This window comes from Cervus elaphus, chromosome X (genome assembly GCF_910594005.1).
Source record: "Cervus elaphus chromosome X, mCerEla1.1, whole genome shotgun sequence".
NCBI classification, from domain to species: Eukaryota; Metazoa; Chordata; class Mammalia; order Artiodactyla; family Cervidae; genus Cervus; species Cervus elaphus.
Window position 1 is genome coordinate 154,540,412 of NC_057848.1, and position 9,343 is coordinate 154,549,754.

Here is a 9,343-nt window from a genome sequence, read left to right on the forward strand (position 1 = left end):
CACACAACTGAGGGACTGAACTGAACTTCGTGAAATATGAAACCATACTTCCATTTACCATTTTCTACTACCATTTGTATTTCATTTACCATTTCATTTACACTCCCCACCTTTAAATATCATTTTCTTTAGTATCAGATAGTATTATAATTTTACTTGGACAATTCATATAGATGATAATCTATTTTATATACTAATGTTTTTGTTCTTTCCATTATTCTTTCTTTCTTTCTGATGATTGAGATTCCTTCTTTTATTATTTTGTTTTCATCTGAAGAAATTTCTTTAAGCAATCTTTAAGGCTATATTTGCTAGTGAGAAATCCTTTTAGTTTTCCTGAATTTGAAAATATTTTTATTTCCCTTTCATTATATATTGAAAGATAGTTTCACCAGATACAGAATTTGAAGTTCATAGTTCTTTTCTTTCAGTGCTTGAAAAAGTTTTCCACTTCTTTCTGGTCTTCATGGTTTCAGATATCATTTTAATAGTTGTTCCTCTGTAGGTAATTTGGTGTTTCTCTTGCTGAGTTTTAAAGAGACTTTTCCTTTGTCTTTGTTTTCCAGACATTTAAATATGATGTGTCTTCATGTGAATGTATTTGGATTTATCCTGCTTGAGTATCAATCAGCTTCTGAAGTCTGTAGGTTTGTGCCAAATTTGGTGAGTTTTCAGCTGTTATTTCTTCTTATACTTTTCAGCCCCATTCTTTAGTTCCTCCTTTTTTTAAAAATAACTTTGATGATAGGAAACTTCAATCCTTTGCCATTCTCTCACAAGTCTTTAAGGTTCTGTTTGTTTTTCTTTTCAGTCTATTTTTATCTCTGGTTTCAGGTTAGGTAAACCTGTTAATATATCCTCAAGTTCTCTGATTCTATTTCATATCATCTTAACTTTACTATTGACCCATCCAGCAAGGTATTTTGTTAATCTCTTATCGTATTTTTAAGTTTTATATTTCCATTTCGTTCTTTTTTTTATGTCTGATCTTACTTATTTGTTACTCTTAGAACATCTCATTTTTGACTGGACTCAGACTTAGAAGTAGAAGCCCCGAAAGGACAGCCTCAGTCTCTTGGCAATCTGTTCCTGCCATTTTTCTTTGGCTTCCTTCATTCTCTTGGCCAAAAGTTGAGCATATTCTGCAGCCTCTTCTTTGTTTTTCTTAGTACGCTGTTTCTTCAGAGCAATACGCTGGCGTTTGTGTTGCAGAACTCATGGAGTCACGAGACGCTGAATCTTGGGTGCTTTAGTCCTAGGTTTCTTACCTTCTTCGGGGGCTTTCGCACAACATACTGGCGGACATCATCTTCTTTAGAGAGATTGAAAAGTTTGCGGATTCTGCTAGCTCTTTTGGGACCTAGGTGACGAGGCACTGTAGTATCAGTGAGTCCAGGAATGTCCTTCTCCCCTTTTTTCACGAAGACCAAGTTGAGAACACTCAGATTGGCATCCACAATGCAACCCCGTACAGATTTGCGCTTTCTCTCTCCAGTCCTCCTTGGTCTGTAACAGGAATGCCCCTTACTCAGTAGCAGGCGAACTCGGCCATGGGTCAAGACACCCTGCTTCATAGGGAAACCCTGCTTATCGTTCCCGCCACTGATTCGGACCACATAACCCTTCCATTCTTCACCCAGAGCGTCAGCAGCAACTTCTGTGGCCATACACTTCTCGTAGAAGGTACGAAGTTTTCATTCATCGTCCACTTCAATGAGCTTCTGGCAGCCAGTGGCCAGGAAAGAGATGTTCAGCTTCATTCTGAAGTGGCTGACAGCCTCCGAGGTGCCACGAAAAAGAGCCATTTGGTTCTTTTATAGCTTTTGGTTCTTTGCTGAGATTTTCTATTTTTTCATTTGTTAAAAGAGAGTTTGTAATTGGTGCTGAAACATTTTCTTTTTTTATGATGGCTGCTTTAAAATCTTTCTCTGATAATTCCAAAATCTGACTTGTCCTGATGTTGTTATCAGGTGATTGTTTTTTTCTCAGTGAAGTTGTGATTTTCTTGCTTCTTGGAATTAGGGGTGATTTTTAAATAAGGTAGCAAAATATTTTGCTATTATGTTAGGTGACTCAGAGTCTTACTTAAATCTTTTCTTTAAGTAGGCTTTCACCCATTTTAGGTTTAGCAAGAAGGCCTTAGTCTACTTTTGTGGGCTCTAGTTCCAATGGCAGTTCAATTTTCAGAGTTCTTACATTAATTTGGTCTGTTCAATTTATCTGGTGCCACTGGAATTCCCACTGGCCTCTGCTGGTGTTATCTGAGGATGTGGAAAGAGTTTCTCCAGGTTGGGATGTCCAGTTTCTTTTGATGGGAGAAGAGAATCTGTCTCAAGCTTGTGGGGATAAATAGGCTTCTCAGATTGGACTGCTTTGTGTGGCAGCACCTCCCTTGGTACTACCTGACTTTTTTTTTTTTTAAGTCAATCTTAAAAAATTAATAAATTTATTTTCATTGGAGGATAATTACTTTATAATATTGTGATGATTTTTTGCCACACATAAATATGAGTTGGCCGTGGGTATACATGTGTCCCCTCCATCCTGAACCTTCCTCCCACATCCCTCCCCACCCTATCTCTCCAGGTTGTCACAGAGCACCAGTTTTGGGTGCCATGTGTCATACATTGCTCAGGCTATCTATTTTGCATATAGTAATGTATATGTTTCAATGTCATTCTCTCAAATCATCCCTGTCTTTTAAAGTTACTTTATTCTTTTAAAGTTACTTTATTCATCCTTTCATTTACTCATTTGTTAATTTTTTCAGCAAAGAAATACTTATGGAGCACTTATTATAGGCTAGTATCTCGAATTTTTGTGATTCTCTGGTTGTTGGCAGCTAAGAGTTCTTAAGTATTCTGAAACATTGCAATCCCACAATTGAAGTGATTGTAGGAATGTAAGATCTTAATTAACTTTAATCAGAGTTTAAATTTAGCTAAAGCTCAGAAAAAAAAGTCTTACTTTACTTTTCAGAGGTATAGCTAAGTGAGAAACATAGCAATGGGACACATTTCTCCAGGATATTATTCAATTATATGTTTTGGACTCTGTTTTATACTGTCAATTTAAGTATTTATTTATCTTTTAAAACATATCATTATGGAAAATTCTACTCATCTTTCAAGACTGTATTCAGCCTTTTCTGATTCTCACTCAGTTGATTACTGTACATTTGATGCTATTGTTGTTGTTGAATTGCTAAGTTGTGTCCTCTTTTGTGACCATGGATTTTAGCCTGCCAGGCTCCTCTTTCCATGGGATTTCCCTGGCAAGAATACTGGAGTGGGTTGCCATTTCCCCCTCTAGGGGATCGTCCCAATCCAGGGATGGAACCCATGTTTCCTTTATTGGCAGGCAGATTCTTTACCACTGAGCCACCAGGGAAGCCCATATTTGATGCTGTAGAGATTGCAAAAATGGCCCCAGTCCTCCGTGCCTCCCTACATCCACTCCTTTTGCACTGATATTTTGCTGCTTCTTCTATCTGGAGGTAGAGCCCATATAATTACCCCATAAATCTGGGTTGGCCTTGTGACTTTACTTGACCAATAGGATAAAGTGGGAATGACAGTGGTGCAGTTTCAAGCTTAAGACTCAGGAGCCCTTATGCACTTCTTGTTATTTTTTCCCTTCCCCTTTCCATGAGAACTATCTTGGGCTAGGCTGCTGGAGGATGAGCATACTCAGTAAGCAAATATAAGTGGTTCCCACTAAGATTTTCATAGACCATAAATAGTTGTGTCTATCTCTTCCAGTAGATATAAGCTTTTGGAGAGTTACAACTATTCATTTCAGTATTCTCTGAGTCTGGGAAAATGTCAAGTACATAATAAGTAGTTGGCAAAATGCTAATAGAAAGGATAAATAAACAAATGATCAACATTGATGAGTTGAAGACCAAAAAGAAGCAAAACAAATGTGTTACTGCATAATAATTTATTGCCAATGTAAGATTATTTTTATTGGAAAAAAGGAATGCTAAATTATGTGATTAAACTGTTAGACTATTTAAAATAGATAGAAATTTTTCAACTAGATTGAGTTGGCATATGGTTCTTCTTTAGAGAAGCTTAATTAGAATTATGGAAAGACCATCTCTTATTTCTTCAAAGAATATGTTATCTTCCTTAAGCAATATCTGAAAAGTAGGGAGAAAGAAAGAAAAAGTATTATTTATCCTTGATTTAATGAGAAACCTTTGATTGGAAAATTCTTTCTAGCCTTTACATTATGCCTTTTGGTTTATTTATTTTTTAGTATACAGTAATTAGCTAATCTTGACAATATCCTTGTGAATGGCAAGAGCTATTACCCACAATGCACAGCCAAGCAAGGTATTTAAACACAAATAAGAATTCTTAGTAATACAAAGAAGGAAGGCCTTGATGCTTTGCCATGATATCAGAGAAGATGGAAGGTAGTGTCTGTTTTCTTAGAAAATTGGCACTGGACAATTGTCTTCCACTGTATTTTTGTTATGACAGGACTTAATTTCCTACTGACATTTTTTTTCAGGAACAATTCTGGATCATTTCAGGAACAGAGGATTATAATTTGGTGGGTGTCTGCAGAGGCCTTTTTACTGCAGTGAAAGAAAAAGGGTAATAGGGAGTCAGAACATATTAATAAAGGGTTTGGGAATAACCAAGAGATAGAAAAGCTGGAGAGCAAATCTCTTTTCATCATATCTCTTTTCTATGCTCTCCATGACCTCCATATTTATTGTGTTCTCTGAAATGTAGTGCTACACGTGTAATTAAGAATGGGTTCTACATGTGCTCTTTACTTGCAAACATGTAGTTGCTACCATGGCAACAGCAAAGGAACCAACAGAAGAGGCACTCTCTGATTAATGTAATTATACAGCAAGCTCTATAATACCCTTAAATACCATTTATTTCTGCATGAAGAAGACATTAAAATGGGTATTATGTTCAGCAAGTTAACATCCCCAAATTCTTTAGGATCATGTGACTTTTTATTTCATATTAAGATAATATTTATCTTGTTCATTCAAGATCATAGTCTAGGAATAGCTGTTGTATTTCAGTTAAATTCAATTCCTCAGAATAACTGTTCACTGCCAGCCATGGTCAGGAGCTATTTAGGCCTGCTAATGTTGGGACTGCAAGGAGATCCAACCAGTCCATCCTAAAGGAGATCAGTCCTGGGTGTTCATTGGAAGGACTGATGCTGAAGCTGAAACTCCAGTACTTTGGCCACCTCATGCGAAGAGTTGACTCATTGGAAAAGACCCTGATGCTGGGAGGGATTGAGGGCAGGAGAAGAAGGGGACGACAGAGGATGAGATGGCTGGATGGCATCATTGATTCGATGGGCATGAGTTTGAGTAAACTCTGGGAGTTGGTGATGGACAGGGAGGCCTGGCATGCTGCAATTCATGGGGTCGCAAAGAGTTGAACATGACTGAGTGACTGAACTGAACTGAACTGAATGTTACAACCATGTATATGATATGATCCTTGCTGAAGGATCTGTTGAAGACCTCACAGTCTAACAGACCCAGATTATTACCAAGCAAATATAATTTTTTAAAACATGGAAAGTTACAGTAGACTGGAAAAACACTATTGATCCTTATAAGTTGTTAGGTCATATTGTATTGGTCAGAGTTTCTGCTGGAAACAGATGGCACACTCAATTTGGGTATTCTGAGAGGACTTTAATAAAGGTACTATTTACAAGAAGTGAGCAGGGTTCAGGGAAACCAGAGTTACAGAAGATGGTAACAGCAAGGTACCATCAACGCTGAAGGGACAAGAGAAGAAGAAACAAGGGAACCTGTAAAGAAAGACAGATTACATGATAGAAACTGATTTTCAGTTCAGGAGGTAGCCAGCCATACTGATACTGCAAAGAGAATCAGGGGAATAAGGAGAGTCAGAGGAATAAATATTCGGACCTTCCTTTTTTACTGCCTTCTGATCCTCAGCTATTGCTCCTCCCATAGTCTGAACAGGAAACCAGAGGGTGAGTAAACCTATTGACATAATTTGCATAGCTCAGGTTCCCAGAATACAAAGTAGGTAGAGAAGAGTGGAGAGTAGATCTGGGGAGGGATATGAAGAAGGGAAATGGAGGATATTCAGTATACATACACAGATGTGTGCATACTCACTAAAGGCACACACACACAGACATCTACACAATATACCCCAGATAACATATATCTGTATAGCCAAACATTTATTTTTGCCTGTAGCATCTATATCCCTTCTTCTTTTTGCTGAGAATATCTCCAGATACTTTTATATTTGCACAGGATTATGAGGTCTGAGATAATTTCTGTCTCTAGCACCGTATAGTTTCTGAATTAATTTTTAGATGAAGATGAAATTTCAATAAATGTGACCCTGTGCATAATTTTTCTCTCCAAGTGGCATATGGGCTGAATTACTTACAGGTGTGTGTCATCATTATTTCTAGACCATGTCCCCATGAAAGTATGCTGTCATGGGAAGAAATCTGAAATGGGAGTTAAGAGACAAGCATTTATGAGCTTGTACTGTTTCTGAGTTTGCTTCATTGACTCAGCTAAATGGAGGCACCAGCGTGAGACCACAGAAGATAGAAAAGTTGGGATATCTCTTCCCTATTCCACTCATCTCTGTGCCTTGGTTCTGGCTGTGGTCAAATCTCTCCATGAGTACAGCTTCTGCTCTGTGTCTCCTCCATGGTTTCAGCTCTCAGTGGTTTATGTGATATTATTTCCTCCCGTTACCTCTTCAATCCTAGGGTTGGTAATGGCTTCCAGTTATGACTCATGCTTGGATGCCTCACCCTTCCTTGTTGTTTTCCTAAACCCCATTCACATATTTGAATGTAGTCCTTTATTAAAATTGCCTCATTGAGTCACCCAATAGAATTCTATTTCCTGCCAGAACCCTGACTGATATACTTCTCTATTAGAAATTGCTAAAAACTATAGTGCAGTTGAAGGGTAGATATGAATTCCTTGTATAGAGATTGGAATAGTAGGAAAGGAAATAAGGCTTTTTTCCTGTCCATAATCCTGAATCTTAGTGCCAAGATAAAGGGTTTTCTCTCCTTTGTAAAATTTATAATGAAACACAAACACAGCTGACTCTCTGGTTCCTGGGGTATCAAGGATGCTATAAGCTATTCATACATACTATAAAGACTTAAAATGTGAGCAATATGTGACCAATTGATTTTGCTCCTGTGTATTACTTAGTAACAAAATAAAATAATGAAAAAGAAACTGTGATACTTAATTCCAGGTAATGTACTGATATTTCATAGAAGCCAAAACCAAAACAACTCTTGGAGGGTAATTTCTCTCAAAAGCAAATTGATTCTTTTTGAAAATGAGAAGACTCTACACATGGACATCACTAGATGGTCAACACTGAAATCAGACTGATTACATTCTTTGCAGCCAAAGATGGAGAAACTCTATACAGTCGGCAAAAACAAGACCAGGAGCTGACTGTGGCTCAGATCATGAACTCCTTATTGCCAAATTCAGACTTAAATTGAAGAAAGTGGGGAAAACCACTAGACCATTCAGGTATGACCTAAATCAAATCTCTTATGACTATACAGTGGAAGTGAGATATAGATTTAAGGGACTAGATCCGATAGACAGAGTGCCTGATGAACTATGGACAGAAGTTTGTTACATTGCATAGGAGGCAGGGATTAAGACCATCCCCAAGAAAAAGAAATGCAAAAAAGCAAAATGGCTGTCTGAGGAGGCCTTACAAATAGCTGTGAAAAGAAGAGAAGTGAAAAGCAAAGGAGAAAAGGAAAGATATACCTATTTGAATGCAGAGTTCCAAAGAATAGCAAGGAGAGATAAGAAAGCCTTCCTCAGTGATCAGTGCAAAGAAATAGAGGAAAATAATAGAATGGGAAAGACTAGAGATTTCTTCAAGAAAATTAGAAATACAAAGGGAACAGTTCGTGCAAAGATGGGCACAATAAAGGACAGAAATGGTATGGACCTAACAGAAGCAGAAGATATTAAGAAGAGGTGGCAAGAATACACAGAACTGTACAAAAAAGATCTTCACAACCCAGATAACCATGATGGTGTGATCATTCACACTCACCTAGAGCCAGACATCCTGGAATGTGAAGTCACATGGGCCTTAGGAAGCATCACTACACACAAAGCTAGTGGAGGTGATGGCATTCCAGTTGAGCTATTTAAAATCCTGAATGATGATGCTGTGAAAGTGCTGCACTCAATATGTCAGCAAATTTGGAAAACTCAGCAGTGGCCACAGGACTGGAAAAGTTAAGTTTTCATTCCAATCCCAAAGAAAGGCAATGCCAAAGAATGCTCAAACTACTGCACAATTGCACTCATCTCACATGCTAGTAAAGTAATGCTCAAAATTGTCCAAGCCAGGCTTCAGTAATGCATGAACCATGAACTTCCAAAGTTCAAGCTGGTTTTAGAAAAAGCAGAGGAACCAGAGATCAAATTGCCAACATCCACTGGATCATCGGACAAGCAAGAGAGTTCCAGAAAAACATCTATTTCGGCTTTATTGACTATATCAAAGCCTTTGACTGTGTGGATCACAATAAACTGTGGAAAATTCTGAAAGAGATGGGAATAACAGACAACCTGAACTGCCTCTTGAGAAACCTGTATGCAGGTCAGGAAGCAACAGTTAGAACTGGACATGGAACAACAGACTGGTTCCAAATAGGAAAAGGAGTACGTCAAGGCTGTATATTGTCACCCTGATTATTTAACTTTAATTCAGAGTGCATCATGAGAAACGCTGGACTGGAGGAAGCACAGCTGGAATCAAGATTGCTGGAAGAAATATCAGTAACCTCAGATATGCAGATGACACCACCCTTATGGCAGAAAGTGAAGAAGAACTAAAGAGCCTCTTGATGAAAGTGAAGGAGGAGAGTGAAAAAGTTGGCTTAAAGCTCAACATTCAGAAAACTAAGATCATGGCATCTGGTCCCATCACTTCATGGCAAATAGATGGGGAAACAGTGGAAACAGTGGCTGACATTTTTCTGGGCTCCAAAATCACCACAGATGGTGACTGCCATCATGAAATCAAAAGACACTTCCTACTTGGAAGGAAAGTTATGACCAACTGAGACAGCATATTAAAAAACAGAGACATTACTTTGCCAAAAAAGGTCCATCTAGTCAAGGCTATAGTTTTTCCAGTGGTCATGTATGGATGTGAGAGTTGGACTATAAAGAAAGCTGAGCACCGAAGAATTGATGCTTTTGAACTGTGGTGTTGGAGAAGACTCTTGAGAGTCCCTTGGACTGCAAGGAGATCCAACCAGTCCATCCTAAAGGAGATCAGTC

At 38.2% G+C, this 9,343-nt stretch overlaps 1 pseudogene; it reads right to left on the reverse strand.

Moving 5' to 3' along the window:
* Positions 1-1,016: 1,016 nt before the first annotated feature.
* LOC122689382 lies at positions 1,017-1,760 on the reverse strand (annotated as a pseudogene).
* Positions 1,761-9,343: the final 7,583 nt, after the last annotated feature.